The sequence below is a fragment of the Notechis scutatus genome, chromosome 1 (genome assembly GCF_049901735.1).
Source record: "Notechis scutatus isolate UNSWTSFEM ecotype Mainland chromosome 1, rNotScu1.2, whole genome shotgun sequence".
Classification (NCBI taxonomy): domain Eukaryota; kingdom Metazoa; phylum Chordata; class Lepidosauria; order Squamata; family Elapidae; genus Notechis; species Notechis scutatus.
In genome coordinates, this window is record NC_142009.1 from 53,771,470 (window position 1) to 53,789,330 (window position 17,861).

The window sequence follows — 17,861 nt, forward strand, 5'->3', positions numbered from 1 at the left end:
CTGCCTGTAATATGTCTAATTTATGTTATATTCCTTGGCTGTATCTCTGTCTGCAGGGGGCTTACTGTTCTATGACTCCTGATTGCTATGTGTGTTTGGCGATCTTCCAGTGAATTAAAAAACTTGCTTCCCGAAGGAATGCAACTGTGGACCTGGAGCTGAGTTAGGGCCACATGGCAGTGCTAAGCTAGCATATAAACCAGTAGGGGAAGATCTGGATTTTAAACAAACCAGTGAAGATTCTGAATCCAAGTATGACTTCCTGCTGCACTTTGCGTTTATGTATGCATAAAAGCCTGTTTTTGAGCATATTTGATGAAAGTACCCGCAAATAGGATCCCTTGTTGACAAAATTCCTGATTTTGGACGAGGAGGAAAAACTTTCCCTGAACTTAGATAAAACCCTGTTTAAAATCTCTTCTAGAACCATGGAGGTAAGGTTGCTGGGTCAGTAAAATTGGGAGTCCACAAAATTCAATTATTTTAGCTGAAAGAAAAAAAAATAGATTGTGTTTACTGATGGATAATATTTTATCCATGAAATATGAGAATCGCCTTAATGCACTCCCTGGAACATTTTATACTTCAGATTAAGCTCTGGTATCAAGGTAGTTCTCAAGTATCTGTACCGACTACATGAAAAATGAGTGTTCAGAGGTCATTCTTATGAAGGGGAAAATAGAGAAGTTTCCCCCCCTCCCAGGATCTTTACCTTTGGTGGGTATAATCACCACAGAATGCAACAATGCACAGTACAACACAATTGTATAGGTTCGTTGAATCAAAACTTGAAGTTATCCTGTTAATATATATCTCAAATCAAGCACAATTAATTAGAGGTACACATCATTTATCAATATGTTCCTTCAACTAATATAAGCAGAGAGGTTGTCTAAATTAGCAATTAGATTGTCTTGCAACTCCTGATTTCAGAGAGATTTCCCAATGTGGAAAAGATAGCACGAGAAATAACAAACAAATAGCCACAAACAAAATAGCAAAGTACAGAATAAAAAGTATAGAGTAACATTCTACATATGTGCCCAATGCCCGTACATACTTCATACACTTTACCCAGCTTATACATATATTTCCTCTTTCTCTCCTATTTCATAACCTGTAATTGTTGCACTTTGACTAACTGGTTTTCATCAATCATTTGTGTTTTGGAATATTGGGGAGAGATCTAGTTGCTCTTGAGTATTTCTTCATCATGGAAGTTGATGTCCTGGTTTGTGGTACTTTTATGGATCAGTTCTTGTTCTTCTCCTGGTCTTGGGCACATCATTGTTTTAATCATCCCAGCATATCTGTTGCATTTCCATGCACCTATGTATTCAGATGGACCAGATGTAATTCATTAGACTGAGTATTTATCATATATTTCATTAAGTTCATTCCACCATGATCACCATAAAAGGTCATTTGCTGGTCAAGTCTGCAAAGAGATTTTGTTTTGTTCAAAAATAGGTCTACAGTGGTTCAGCTGGCCCTTGCTTCAAATAACCATATCATAGTGATAAAGGAATTGGAATCAATTTCTGAGTAGAAGCTGATTTTTATTCATGATGATAGAAGTTTCTTAGCACTTTTTTCTTTTACAACAGATTGCTAGGATCCCTACGAGAAAGAAAATTCCATACAATTTGAGGTTGACTCTTTAGAAAAGATATTATTCAATATTTTGACTAATTTTAATAATTAGTCTTTACTTGAGGAACTATGATTACACCAAGTTTATCACACTAGTGCTTTCTAAAGGCTTGTCCATATGTTTAATTGACAGTAGATTGAAGATGCCTCACTAAATGTTCTTAGAGGTCAATTTCTTTATAACAATTTGTAATGGAGTTAAAAATATATAAAAAACTAATACAAGCTAAGAAAAAAAGGTAAAAAATGAGAGGGGAAAAGAAAAGAGGGGAGGGAAAAAGAGGGAAATATATAAATAATAGTAAAAAAAGAATAAAAAATATAGGACTTCCCCTTTTTAAAAGTACAAATAGTTTCAGTAACATAACACCTTTTTAAATATTTCAACCAAATATCTCTTCATTCCATATTTCACCCTTTATCAATTAATAAATAATAAAGCTTCATTGTTCAATCTTAAACAGCAAAAGTCCAATAACGACAATTGTAATTTATCCCATGTTGAAATATGTTTTTTAACTTGAATCCACATAAATACTACTTTCCTCTGTCTTTATTGACCTGACAAAGGCATTTGACAGTGTAAACAGGGAGGCTCTCTGGTCATTATGAGATGTTATGGATGCCTGAGGAAATTTGGGAAATTGATTCATCTACTCCATGATGGAATGACAGGACAGGTTCTTTACAACAATAATACATCAGCTGCATTTGGCATTTTCCATGGGACAAAAACAGGATTGTGTGTTAGCCCAGTCTTATTCAATTTGTTCTTCACTTGCATGTTGTCACATACTGTCCAGGGTGTGAAGGAAGGAGTGTATTGGACAGCTACCTGTTGGTACCAATTGGACAGCTCTCTGTTCTTCCCTGCTTGAATGCATGAAGTGCCTCCATAAAGTCATACAACAAACCTATTTTGCTACTGTCATATACCTTGCAGTTACTCTATAGCATATTGGAGTCTGGGAACAGATTTCAAGATTGACCATGCAAGAGCTACAATGATATTGTGACAGAAACCCCACACCATTGTGACATCCAGTCAAAGAAGTAAAAGCTACAACCTCTGGCAAGCCCTGTGCTATGAAGAATCCACTGGCTTTGAAGATAGATGCTACCAAAATCTTATAGAAAAGCATGAATAGCATCACAGAACAACACCCACAGTTACTACAACAATGGACTTCAGGAACTGGAAGATGGTTCTCCATCGGAACTGGAGAGCCATCTTCATGCCCCCACAGATGAACTGCATACCAGTGTCTTCTCTGAACTTGAAACACTACCATATTCATGTAAAGGAGATGATAAATACTGGACAGTAGAGGAAGTAAAAGAATGGGAATAAAGAAAATGGAGCAGACATTTTTATTACAAGTTTATATTATAATCTGCTTCAAAAAATGGAGGAATTTATTGACAACATGGATAGAGCATGTTGCAATGAAATTATAGAAGAAATTGTATTTGTTAAACCACTTTGAAGGGTACTTAAATGTAACACAAATGGAACTGCTAGATGACTCATTCCCTAAAGGAGATATATACATGTCTGATTCTTGGAGATTGCCTGGATAAGTCCCTGTAGTTTTCTTTACAAGGATTTCCAGAATGGTTTGCTATTGCTTCCTTCATAGGGTTGAGAGACAGTAACTGGCCCAGGATCAACCATTTGGTTTTGTGCCTAAGGAAAAGATTAGAACTCATGGTGTCTTAGTTTTTAGCTTGATGCCTTAACCATTATACCAAACCACCTTCCTATATGTATAGATAGTGAATCAGGAAATTGATTGGAATAACTTTTTTCCTGAATACACAAATCAGCTCTGTTAAGATTTTGAAAGATTTTTGCCTTGAAACAATGAACATTGAGGTAGCTCTGGAACTTTCTTTGAAGGGGTTAAATATAATGTGTGGAAGGAATATAAGGTTGCCTATTTGACCAGGGCTACATGAAGAAATTCGCAATATCTGATTGTCCTTATTGGACTTTTGTTAACAAGAAATAATTGCTTATAAATAATTAGATTCTGATTTTTTTATTAAAAGATGAGTTGTGTATTGAAAAGATTTTGCTTTATTTAGCGTTGTGGATATGCTACTAAAATTGTTTTTACTCATTGGGATGAAGAAAAGTTACTTTTTCCTCTTTCTTTTTCTTGTCCTTTTCTTTTTTTAATTCTCACACTTTTTTCTTTTATATTTTTGTTTGTATTTTGTGTCATTTCTATACATTTTTACCATTTATAATCCTTAATAAAAATATTTGGGGGGAAAAGAATGGAAGCAGATGCTCTGCTAAATCAATTCAATAAAAATACATAGCGTAGCAAAATATGAGCAATATTATTTAGCCAGATGTTTTCCTAATTGGAGATCTACTCTGCAAAAAATCGGACAAAGGCCATTAAACTTCAATTAGCAGACAGCTAGGAAAGGTGTGGATGGGTAAGAGTAATTAGTGGCCTTTTTGTCTGACAAGCAAGTTCCTGTATACTCAGACAGAGCAGGTGATTCTGACATGTGATATCTCAACAGCTGCGTGCAGGGCAACATGTTTACCAAATGGAGCCTGAGGAGGGTAATCTACCAACTCTAGAAAAATCTCTGCACTTTGCTCCATATGAACAATTTAGTACATATGGATTAAGCAAGCGGATCTTATCAAGATATGACTGTGGCCCTCTCTTCCTGAGATTGCTCAAGGTTTGCATTCTATTTTTTTAGATTATTTAAACCTTAAGTTTTACTTCACTAGATGGGCATTTGGAGATTTAGGTTCAAGCCTAGAATGGTGGGTGAACTGTAACACCAAGGGCACTTTCTCAGGCCAATTAACTCAATATATACACAAACAGTTACAAAATTTGTCTTTTGTTTCTATGCTTATATAATACAAAACAGTTATGAGAAAAGACATTTGGAGATCCTGAGTTTTAATGGAGATAGCAAGTTAGTTTATTTTAGTTTAGGTTACTTTGCAAACACACAAAATCCCAGTTTAAATAGCCATAACCATGGCCTGATGATCTTAAGAGCAATTAAATATAATTCTTTTTTTTTTTTTGTAAATTTTATTTGAGTTTTCACAAAGAGAAAAAAAAATACAAATAAAACATCTTTTTTGAAAGTAGCGTAATCCCGGGTTACATTTCTTCGTACAGACACAAATTCAGGTTCATGCTCATTTTTATATTCTATTCCATATCTTATTACTATTTTACATTTTCTGCATAGCTTCTCCCCTCTTTTAATTTTCTCAATTTTATTTTAATTATCTCATCTCAATTCAAATCATTGTATTTATATTTTTTGTCTGTCCTGTTTCAATTATCTATTATCTTTTCTCATTAAACAAAATTTCTCCTGTAGTTACTGATTGGAGTATGACGCCTTTATATCTATTAAGTTTATCCATTTAACTCTTATTTAGCTTCAATAACCCTAAAGTTATAACATTCAATATAATACATAACTTCCATTTGGATTCTGCTTGGTACATTCTTAAAATACACACTATGTTCTTAAAAAAAGAAAAAATTATAATGTATGTAATTTAAACAACACATTCCATTCCAATTCAATTCTATCATTAATATTAATATTCATTAAAGTCTTAACTTCTTTAACATTACTTTTCAATTAAATATCATACTTCTATGGGAACAATTATAAGCTTTCCATAATTAATTCTCCCCCTTCACTTATATTTTATAAAACATTAACAAATTAAAATGTTCCTGTTCCTTCCTAATTCAATTTTCTCATTTATTTTATTTCACTTATTTTATTCACAAACATTTCACTAAATTACACTAACTATTTTATCCCTCATTTTAATCATACATTGTTTCCAATTTTCTAAAGTTATTTCTATTACTAATATAACAATACAATCTTATGTACCTTTACAGAATCCCTTTTTCAGTTAGATTTTCACCCATTATCTCTAAATAGGTCCTGTTTCTCTATATCTTGCTCCAGTCCTTTGTAACTTCTTTTCCTTTCCTTCTTCCCTCTCTTCTTCTCTCTCCCCTTTTTACCCCCTTGTCTCTCTACCTCTATTTCTCTCTTCTGTGTTCCCCTTTTCTGTTGCTTTCCAGTATTATACTTATTTTTCGAATTATTTTTCTTTTCTTTGGTTGTTTTTTTAAATCTTAAATTCTCCATTCTTTTTCCCCCTTTCCTTTTTCTTCCCCACATAAAATTACTTGTTCATTAAAGATGGCTTCTTCTTTGTCCCAGTCTTCTTGTTCTGCAGACATTTCTTGTTGTTTCTCATAGTTCCAAATCTCCATTTCTAAGAATTGAAAAACGAAGCTGTTTAGTTACAAAGTTTCAGTTAAAATGTATCTTTTAGAAGTCTTATTAAAGTTTTACTGTAGATTCTTTTTAATTCCAGGCAGTCTCTTCCCTCTTCCAGATTCTGCCCTTATTTTTTTTCTCTCCCTGCTTATGAAAAAAAAAAATTAGTGTCCAGAAATCTTTATTATCCCTTTGACATTTTGTTTTATTTTCAGCTTAATTGCCTATTGATGTCAAAGCGGATTTTTCCAATTTCTCATTTAAGTCTCTTAGTTGTCAGTAAAGGGAAGGAGAGAGAAGAAACAAAAAACCCAAACCTTTCTCTTTTCACTTTTCTTTGCTGCTTCTGACTCTTCTTTGGGAGTGATGTTATTTTTTTTGTAAGTTTAAATTCCAGGGTACCTTAGTTGTTGCTTTTACAATTTAACCCAGTCAGCCAAAACTTTCACTTCTTATCTTCCTCCTGCACATTCTTTTCCGGTCGAGTTTTTCTTTGTGGTGGCCATTTCTGACCACCGCTGCAACCGCCTTCGGGAAAGGGCGTAATGGCCAGCTGGGGAGGAGAGATGCAGCTCTCTTCAACCCTGCTGGCGGTCTCCCCCCTCTTCACCACCTCTACGGGGTGGCTTAGCCCCAAAACCAGCCAGCTCGGGGCACTCCAGCGGCGAGCCCAGACCGAAACCGTGCACGATCACAGATTTCTGTCTGTCACCAAAGAGACTTCAAACCGGAAGTCATCCAAGAGCTATTAAATATAATTCTGTTGCTCTTTTACTAACATTATTTTTAGATTTACTTGTGGACTAATCAAACTTATTTTGGCTTTTGATTTTTAGGGATAGAGAAGCAATTCTGCCAAGAATTGCATCCAGTTTTGGTCACCACATTATAAAAAAGATGTTGAGACTCTAGTAAAAGTACAAAGAAGAGCAACCAGGATGATTAGGGGACTGGAGGCTAAAACATACAATGAACGGTTGCAGGAACTGGGGTTGGCTAATCTAGGAAAGAGAAGGACCAGGGGAGACATGATAGCAGTCTTCCAATATTTGAGGGGCTGCCACAGGGAGGAAGGGGCCAAGCTATTTTCTAAAGTTCCTGTAGGCCAGACAAGGAATAATGGATGGAAACTGAGCAAGGAGAGATTTAACCTGGAAACAAGGAGAAACTTTCTGACAGTGAGAACAATCAACCAATAGAACAGCTTGCCCTCGGAAGTTGTGGGAGTGCCATTACTTGAGACTTTCAAGAAGAGATTGGACTGCCATTTGTCAGAAATGGTGTAGGGTCTCCCGTTTGGGCGGGGGGTTGGACTAGATGAACTACAAGATCCCTTCCAACTCTGATTATCTGTATCTATAAGAAGATACCATTTGCTTCCTTTTAATTTTCACCTCCACATAGCACCTCTACTTTCCCCACATGATTACACTGGGAAGATCGAAAGCACATCAAGAGGCACCTTTTTAAGATTGAGGTGACACAGATTAACTTCTGCTAAAGAAAACTGAGTTATTGAAAAAGAGTTAGTAAACTCTCTTTGTAGTTTGAAGTAGTTGGCCCATATTATTAAGATATTAATCCCAGCTTATTATTTGAACAATTTGAACAATGGACAAATGCATTTTGTGAACCAGCAAGTTGTAAATGAAATACAAATGTTGACAGGCATATATAATAAAATGATTGCAAAAGTGCCTAAAGAGATGCGGGTTATGGGGTATCTCACTTGGTGAGCCATGTGGATTTAGTGGTTTCAGTTGTGCGTGGCATTCTTGGAGTGTTAGTAACCATTGGGTTATTTATTTGTTTAGTTATCCATTAATCAAATCTGTATAGGTGCCCATCTCACTAAAAGTGACTCTGGGTGATGCACAACAATGAGATAAAAAGCACCAATGTGAAAACAACAGATATAAAAAATATAGAAATCTATATTAAGAGATAGCTATATATATAAAAAATCCCATAGGCAAAAAGAAGAAAAAAAATATATCCATGTCAACAATGGAGTCATCTAAGCAAATCTCTGGTTCTCTGAGAGCCCCAGGCTAACCCTAACCCATAGCCAAATCTTGAAGGTTTTCAGGAATGACAAAGGGATGGAGCTATTCTAATTTGGGGTGAAAAATGTTCCATAAGGTGGGCACTATGACAGAGAAGGCGTATCTGTCCTTTGCAGGGTTAATGTCTGTCCTTTACTTCTCATAAGGCAGATAAATTAGTTTTTATTGAGTTGCATTAGAAAGTTCATCATACTTTTGATAAAAGTGTTGGTAGTTGTTTCTCTCTTCTACTCACTAAAGTACCATTCTGTGGGTTTGGAATGCTTGCATAATGATTTGATGGTATTCTAAGATACCATCAATTGTGAAAATATTAGATTAAACCAGCGGTTCTCAACTTTTTCTTTACCATGGACCCCCTTTAAATACCTGTTGTGGCTAGAGACCATGGCCACGGACCCCCAAGACTTAAGATTTAAAGCATAACATTTTTTAAAGCCTTAACAGATCCCTGTGACAACATGATGCCCCCCCCCCCCGGGAGTCCACAGACCGCAAGTCGAGAATGACTAGATTAAACAAAAAACAACAACCCCAATTTAACCTTACTAGTCATAGAACCTTGAACAAAAGAGAAAAAGAGAAAATATCAGCAGACAATGAAGTGATTCACTGTGAGGTGAAGTGCTGAAGTGCTGAAGAAGTAGAAGCTCAGTCAGTCACTGAAAAGTGGCAAAGGTGGCATTATGTTGCCAAATGAAGATAGAGCTGAAAACTGCTTCCTGACTGCCTGGCAATGTACGTCAGAAGATGAGGATATCAGCAATCTATATGGGTAGTCCTCGACTTACAACCACAATTGAGCCCAAAATATTTGTTGCTAAGTGAGACATTTGTTAAGTGAGTTTTGACTCATCCTATGACCTTTCTTGTCACAGTTGTTAAATGAACCTGGTTCCCCCATTGACTTTGCTTCTCAGAAGGTCACAAAAGGGAATCACATAACCTTAGGACACTGCAACCATCCTAAATATGAGTCAGTTGCCAAGTGTCTGAAGTTTGAGCATGTGACCTTGGAGATGCAGCAATGATCATAAGTGTGAAATAACAGGAACTGTTGTAAGTTGAGGTCTACCTGTACTAAGAACTATGAATCAACAACAATATTTTTTCTCTAGATGAAAGAATACATTCCCAATATCTTGTTGGGGCCTTCTTCCTTTTTATTGGAAAGAAGTATATATGAATATATTTTGTATATATGAATATACAAAATAAATTTCGCTGGGACGGGATTGAAACATATGAACATATGTTTTAATTGTGTCAAATCCCATTAACTGCATAGCTCCAGTTCAAGAAATTCTAGTTACATAACATTTCAAATTGAGAAGAAGCATATCAAAAAGTTAAAAATCCTCCCTCTCCCAGTCACTTAACTGTACTGTAATTTAATATGTGTTTGATATTGACTCATTTTTTTAAAAAAATAGTAAATATATATCTTGATTGAGAAGTGTAACTTGTCTGCAAGGTCTAAGTAGTGTCCTCAATACCATCAGGGAAGAATTACAGCCAACAATGATAGAGAGAGACACTGGGAAGGAGTTTGAATTAAAGTGAAAAGAGCATAAGGAACATCTGTTTAATGCAAACTGTTATTTCTAACAAACAGTTCATAACCAGCTGAGTTTCAGTAAATCATGGATAAGCAATGATGCAATGCAGTGGAGGGATCACATGCTGTCACAATTTATCAGATATATAGAACAGCAAATTCTATAACTGACAACATTCTTAGAATGAGTTCAACTGATCTACAGTAATAACCTGAATCTCCTAAGGAATTTGAAATATACTGATCTATGTACTGTGTTGGGATAGACCCTTCTTCTCATTAGGATGCGAAAATGGTAAGAACAGCTGCACTTTCTGTATTTTTTTGGGTTCAGCCACACTGAAAAAAATGATGTAGCTTGATGGATACCATACTGCAGGGGTGTCAAACTCACATCATCACGGCAGCATCACAGGATGTATCAGGACTTCCCTCCCTTTGCTAAACTGTGTGTGGACGTGGCCAAGGAGAGACGCATCTGGTCTGCACGCCACGAGTTTGACAGCCCTACCATACTGGAACTCTAAAATTATTTGGAATATTCAAGGAATTCATCCATATTGTGTAAGTTCTGATACAGATAGATCTGAACTGCCCTTATTTGAACAGGATGTATTTTGGGAGTATCTAGCCAGTGTCATACTTCCTGTATGTTAAAATACAGTTGTTGCTTCGTAACATATTAAAAAATGTGTCTCTTCATTAAAAAAATGCAATCATATATCTTAAAATGTGTGCTTTGATGAGAAAGTTAATACCAGATTGATACATCCATTCCTAAAGATTAGTTCAACTTGGCTCAACATGAGGGTCTCCAGATGTTTCAGACCAACTCTTAAGCACAGCCTGCCTCGTGTGACGGGACTCAAATCCAATACAGGAGAACACTTGTTTTGGAATGCTGCTTCAACTGATGAAATATTATTGTAGATCTGTTTTGTGTCTGCTGATTCTTTCTTCGCCATATGCACTACCGATCTCCTCTAAAAGCATATTATACTCACACTATGATTGGAGTTGAAGAATCAAAGTTTACTTTGGGTCATAGGAAATACACTATTTGACCTTCATGTTTTGCTTTCTAGAGCAGGCATAGAAAGGAAAGGAGGTAGGGATATCACAAATAGCAAAGCCTGATTTTTTAAAAAGTATAAAAGCAACAGAAGGTAAAAAAAAGAAAGAACAAGAATTAAGGAAACAGCTGTTATAGCTGAAGGAACTGCACTCCCATTTTAAGAAAGTGGATGAAACCAATTACCTGCACGAGTCTTCAAGTTGTACCTGGTTAATGTTTTCTAAGAACAGATGTTCCTTCCAAACCACAGGACAATTCCAATTTGGTGATAGGCTTCCTGAAGAAAGCCTTTTTTATCTAGGAAAGATCCTTCAAGCAGCATTTAAATATGTTTCAAATAAATTGCACACTGTCTTGGTGGGCTAAGAAATACATTTATTCCAACTTGGTGGGCTAAGAAATACATTTATTCCAACATCAATGCACTCTGGAAATTCTAAGCATTTTCACAGCCCAATTGAAGTCACAAAACTATTTCATAAATCAGTGAAGTGATATGAAAGAAAGATTACAAGTGAAGGCTTACTTACTTTCTTTCACTGTAAATCATTTAAGTCTGGTTATTTTACTGTGCTGGATACCAAGGGCTCAAGAGTGAAAAAACATGTTGTTAATTATGGTACATGAAGCTCATTATCTTCTTTAAAAAGAAAGTTGATATACAATATCTTACATGGCTTTGGGAGGACACAAAAGCCAAGCAAATAATTCATGAGTTGAAGGGACTTCACTAAGGAACAATGTCTGCAAATACCTAGGGTAGTGAATAGGCACAGAGGTGCTGCATTACAATTACAGTTTCAAACTATTTTGCTACTTTTGGAGAGTAGTTGTGGCACTGCTCTGTCCAACTCAGGCTAAATTATTGATGGCCCATGAACACCTCTTCCCCTCTCTCAAACACAACAAATTAAATTCTTGCTGTCCCAAACTAAATCACCTCCTCATTCTGCCTTATGATAGGGCTGGTATTAGTTTCAATCCACAGACCCTTGAAATAAGTATGTGTCCAGGGGAGTCTACAGGAGGGAAGTCAAGAAGGAAACTGTTCTGATGTATTGTTCATGCCCGTTCACAAGAATCTAATCAACTAAGGTTCAGCCCTAAATTGATGCTAGACAAGAGTTAACATATTTTTTTGAGGGGGGTGGACTGGACATGGATCACTTATGGGAATGTAACCACTTCAGTCCCTTGCAAATCCCTTGGACTGCAAGGTGATCAAACTGGTCAGTCCTAGAGGAAAGCAACCATTTAGAAAGCCAGATCCCAAAGATGAAACTCAAATACTTTGGCCACCTACTGAGAAGGAAGGATTCACTGGAGAAGAGCCTAATGCTGGGAAAGATTGAAAGCAAAAGAAGAATGGGATGACAGAGAATGAGGTGGCTGGATGGAATCACTGAAGCAGTAGGTGTCAGCTTAAATGGATTCCATATGGTAGAGGACAGGAAGGCCTGGAGGAACATTGTTCATGGGGTTGCGATGGGTCAGACACAACTTCACAACTAACAACAACAACAAACAACTTCAGGTTGATTCCTGTCTTGACTCCATCACCAGGCTCTGCCTCTTCTTCTCCTATATCATCATCATTTGGTAATCGGAGCACATTCAGAATCTAGGAGCAATGCAAACACTCACATCCCCTTCATTTATTCAATATGTGTAGCCATTCATCTCAACAAGTGACTCTGGGTGGCAAGCAAAATTAAAATAAAAACATTTTACAACACTACAAAAATTGAAAGGCAAAGCAGTCAAGAAATATCATATTCCATCATCACTAACAGAACCAAGAAACCGGTCCCTGAACACTACTCTTTGCACAGAAACATTTCCCAGATCTGTGAAATCATCCTCAGACTGTTCCATAGGCTCTTATTCCCTCCTGCCAAAAGATACTCCATCCTCTTGAAATTTTCTGCTCACTCCCATAATGCCTCTCAGTGATTGACAACCATCACCCTTCCTCCATCTAATTAACCTGCAAGCAGCCACTTGAGACATGTAGAAGAGGAAGCTATTCTTACACCAGAAGATCACACAGGTGATGTACAAGCTGAAATGACCTATCATTATCCTGATCACATGTGTGGTACCTCCTCCGATTCCATTTCACATCCTGCACATCTCAGATGTTGAACTCAGCCAGATGTTGAAGTCACAGCCATGTATATCCAATTGGGTTGTTGAAAACCACCCTGAACTCTAAGGATCATAACCTATGATGCACAGATTACCAAGATGAGGACTATTATAACTAAGTGGTGCTTTAAATAAAATCCTCTCTATTAATGCCACAGATGTCAGTGGTAACTATCCTTAGAAACATTATTAATCCCCCTTTGCAAATCCCCATAATCCAGCTCTCAGAAAACTTGCATGGATTATTGAATGAAGGGCCCTTGGGAATCCTTAAAATAAGGTTCAGCTTGGATGCCTGTGCACCATCGGCTCATTCCCTGGAATAGCTGCCAGGTGTTTGCAGTTGGGCTCCAGGGGATGATGGGAGGGATGTCTTTGTGCAGGATCATTCCCATCCAGGAGGAGAGGGAATATGCCAGAGCACAGAGGTTGCAGGGATCGCTTGGCTTTATTCTCTCTATGGGATAATTTCCTAGACAGCTGTGAAACAAAATGAATGGGAAAATAGAGCGATCTATCTCCCTGTCCAAATTATACCACAGGATATGCTGTTTTGCCCTCAATACTTAAAATGAAGTTGTCACAAAGAACAAATGCTTCTGAATGGAAAGAATGCAAAGTTCTCTCTCTCTCTCTCTCTCTCTCTGTGTGTGTGTGTGTGTGTGAGAGAGAGAGAGAGAGAGAGAGAGAGAGAGAAAGGGGGAAGGGAGGGAGAGAGGGGGGGGGCGAGAGAGAGAGAGAGAGAAGAAATATCCCTCCTGAACTCCTATAGGATTCATAGGAACAAGTACAAAAAGACAATTTATGATTGTTAGGATGTTACGTTAATACCAGAGGGAGGGAGAGATAATTATTGAAATAACAGGAAAATAATAGACTCTAATCATATTTAATCTTTCTAATGTGAAAGTCTCTGAGTGCTGCTATGGGCTCTGGCCCCACATAAAGAAAAGAGAAAAGAAGCAAAATAGGAGAGGAAGGACAATTCCTTCAACATGTATCTGGGAAATATGATGTGTGATATCCTGAGTAGGATATATAGTGAAACAAATATCTCTTTAGTTGATATATCAGCTTAATGTGACATGATATCTGTTCTTAATTAGTTGCTGGTTTGAAACATTTTTCTCCCTGAAATAGGAACATTTTCTCTGAGAGTTAAGCAAACAATTTTCTCTTTCCCTTCTGGAAAAACCATGTTGTTTGCAATGTTCCCAAGAAGTCTGCATATAGTTTTTCAAAGCCTAAATGCGGCACACATATATTTATGTATGGAGTACACCCAGTTCTTTTTGCCTGGAATTACTCATGATGAACAGCTTTTTAGGAACACATTAATCCAAATTCCCAGTTGCAATACAGGGGTCAATGCTGCCCTTTAAGTTCTGGATTGTAGTTTTTACTATTCTGAAATTCTACTCCCTGTGTTTAGAACTGACCAAGAATGTGATTTCTTAAAGAGCTTAGAAGCACTGCATACAGACCTTAAACACATGTTTGGAGTTTAAAGTTCACAAAAAGCACACATGGTAGATGTGAGGAAAAAATATTTTATTTCTCTGTAACATCAACATATTGTTAAAAAGACTTAACCTCTCCCCAATTTGAAAATTTCTTAATTAGGCATTAAATCATTTGGTGGTCTTTGTGGATTACATGCCTAAGGAACTTGAAAATAATCTCATTGAGTGAAACTAGTGTGGTATCCACTATATATTTTTCCTCTCATTACACACAATTAAAAAAAAAACACTTACAAAAGAAGAAAGAGGGGAAAGCTGCTAAAAAGGAGATTGTGATTAGTAGAAATTTTAGAGTGCTAGAATACAGAATGGGACAACTCACCATGGCCATCTTACCATAGCCAACTTGCTGTAGCCATCTTGCCACAGCTAAGCCAGCATGGCAATCTTGCCATGGTTATCTTGCTGTGGCTAACTTGCCATGGAACAACTTATTGTGGCCAACACATCATGGGAATAACTCACCATGGGATAATTCTCTGCAGGATAATGGAACACAATAAATATTATCTGCCACTGTTCCTTTGATGTCATTTGCATTGACCAAAATGGAAATAATGTAGAAGAAACAGTGGTAGTTAATATTTATCACTTTGAATTACCCATGTGACTTGTCCCGTGGCAAGTTGTCCATGGTAAGATGGCCCCAGTGAGGTGGACATATTGAGTTGGCTGCTGCAAGATGGCCACTGCAAGATGGCCGCCACAAATTACACCTGGCACGATGGCTCCACAAAATGTCCTAGACCCAGTAGAATAAGTACTGTTAACTCTGTTACTGGTCTTTTTCTTGAATTAAATTGTGGATATGTTGGGAAAGATTGAAAGCAAAAGGAGAAGGTGATGGCAGAGGATAAGATGGTTAGATCGTGTCATCAATGCAATGAACTTCAATTTGGACAAACTCCAGGAGACAGTAAAGGATGGGGGGGGGGGGCTGGCATGCAATGGTCCATGAGATTGTGAAGAGTGGAACATGACTTAGCAGTGGAACAACAAAAATTTTGCATTAAAAATAATGGAAGAAATGAGTGCAATACCTGGATTTTGCTGGCCAGAACAAGAGCTATAACATCAGCGACTTTCTTACTCTCTTTCCGCCCTGCCCCCCCAGGATTTGCTATTATTTAATTATACTTATTCCTCCCTGTCCTACACTTGTTCATCTACCATTTTCAAGGATGGAGTACTTCCTCTTTTGTACAGACACACAGTGGTATGAAATGGTATGTACATCCAGGGTCTCTATTACTACATCGTCAGTCCATCCATTGGTGGGAAATTTGAGATATTTAGGAGAGGAATTGTGCCATTTCTTCTTATGATTTATGAAATCAGTTGAAATGACTGTTTTATACAGTCAATTTATAGGATTTTTATACAATTTATTGTTTTGCTTTGTTGTATGATATATGTTTTATTAGTCCCATAAACTGCTTAGATTTGCTTGGTCACAGTGGCATTAAAGTACCTATAAATAATGGAATAAGCATGGGATCCAGATGCTGTAGAAACCACTGAATGCATAGGTAAGAAATGAACCCTTCCCCTAAATACTTCCCCAAATCCATTCACCATTTAAGAGCATACAAAACAAATGCATAGAAAAAATGATAGTATTCTTTCTTTGTTTTTGTTTTTTTGTTGATGCTAAACAGTATTAAAGAAGAAAGACACCAGGAACAGATCTTCATCTCATTTACTGATACTACTTCAGAAGACTTGATATCCCCTTCCCACATTCTCATTAATGGAATATCAGTGTCCTGGGGGAACAGGTCAGTTAATACACATCATGCAGCACGATAGCTCTGAGGGCTTTGCCCTAAAAATGAAGGTAAAGTAGCGAATTCCCAAGGAAAGACTCAGATGTATCTGCTAATGAGCAAAATGTTCAACATGTTTGACTGGAGACGGGAAAGAGTTACAAAAATAAATTAACGATCTTAAACCTATAGGAAATGCCAGAATTATAGGGTCATTATCTATTAAGGTTTCCAGTAACAGTGATAAAATCTTTCCTTTTTTTGTTGAAAGTTTATATTTAAGTTTGAAGTGAATTAATTCACTACTCTTGAAGGACTTACTTTTTTAATTTTCATGTTAAGGATAAAAAAACAAGGAAATTAGAAGGGATAAAAATTCTAAAAAAACTAGTAATAAGACTTTTGAAATGGTGCCTTTTCATTATTATTTCATTGTCATTCATCCTTGCTACAGCTGTGCACACTTGGACAGTAGTTCCCAAGAAATGTTTGGCATGTTACACAAGCACAACATCTTTCCGTGGTTTATTAAAGCAGGAGTCGCCAACCTTTTGGACCTCAGAGACCACCAAACTCATAATTTTAGATCCCAGGGACCACTAACCGGTTCTGTGGGCATGGCCTAATTTGTGGGTGTGGCTTGGTGGTCATGTGACTGGCTGGGCATTGCTTGTATCTAAATATTATAAATATTTATATAAATATTGAATTTTTTATTAAAAAAAGAGCAACTTTTATCCAAAATCAGGCAAAGTAGGCAGGCAGATTGAGTTGCTCACAGAATCATTCATTGATCTATCTATCTGCCATCGGCTAGCTCAGTCTGTCACCTAAAATTTGCTTGCTGTGAATAATAGAACCTTCAGTCCTAATGGAGGTTCGGCTGTGCTTAAAAGCAGAGCTGAAGATCTAAAGACTAGCTAGAAAGCAAGAAATCCAACCATTTCCTGCTTCCTAGCTAATCTAAATCTCACAGCTGATGGTTGGAAAAATAGCAATTTAGCAGGCAAGTTTGCCGGGTAAGGAGTGAGTGGGTGGGGAGGGTTCCCGCGGGCCATGTGGGCGGCGCAGCCTTGTGTTTCTGTGCAGCCTGGATTAATTGCTTTGGGGGGTGTTCTGGGGGTGAGATTTCTCTGCAGCCCACTAAAATTTTCTCATGGCCCACCAGTGGGCCGCAGCCCAATGGTTGGCGACCACCGTATTAAACCATCCCCTCATGTTGCAAGCTTCTGCATGAGCCTAAAAAAAAAAAAAAAAAGACAATTGCTTTAAGGAACCAACAAACCATTATTGACCAACAGCTCTATATTTTGCCCCCTCATTTTGATTACAGAAAAGTAAAGACTCCTCTTGAAGATCTACACAGATTTTTTCCATTTCAGACCCAGAAGTTTGGACAGCCAGTGAGTTTGCAGTGTGTTGGAAAAGCTAAAAACAACTGTTACAGCTTTTCAAGAACACAAAAAGCTAAAAAGTAGAAAAGAAAAGAGAATCAAAACACAAGAATTATTCAGAGTCAGAAGGAACCATTTAAACCATTACTGAGCATCTCTTGCTCAATACAGGCTCCAAATGAAAATGTCCTGGACAAAATGGCTGTCCAACCTCTGCTTCAACATACCAGCAAATTGAAGCACACCTTCTTCCTTAGGTGGCAGGTTTGTTTCCATTATCCAACTATCAATTTTTGGTAACTTCAAACTTTTATTCTGTATCTTACACTCTGGGATGATGGAAAACAAGGATTGGTCTTCCCTTGTCTGC

At 37.1% G+C, this 17,861-nt stretch overlaps 1 long non-coding RNA gene across 1 annotated transcript; it reads right to left on the minus strand.

Annotated features, from left to right (window-relative positions):
* Nucleotides 1-963: 963 nt before the first annotated feature.
* LOC148132804 (uncharacterized) lies at nt 964-12,907 on the minus strand. Its single transcript, XR_015746918.1, has 3 exons — nt 12,694-12,907; nt 5,868-5,956; nt 964-1,329 (listed from the first exon to the last, which is right to left on the minus strand). It is a non-coding gene; the product is annotated as an uncharacterized LOC148132804 (long non-coding RNA).
* Between the last annotated feature and the right edge of the window lie 4,954 nt (nt 12,908-17,861).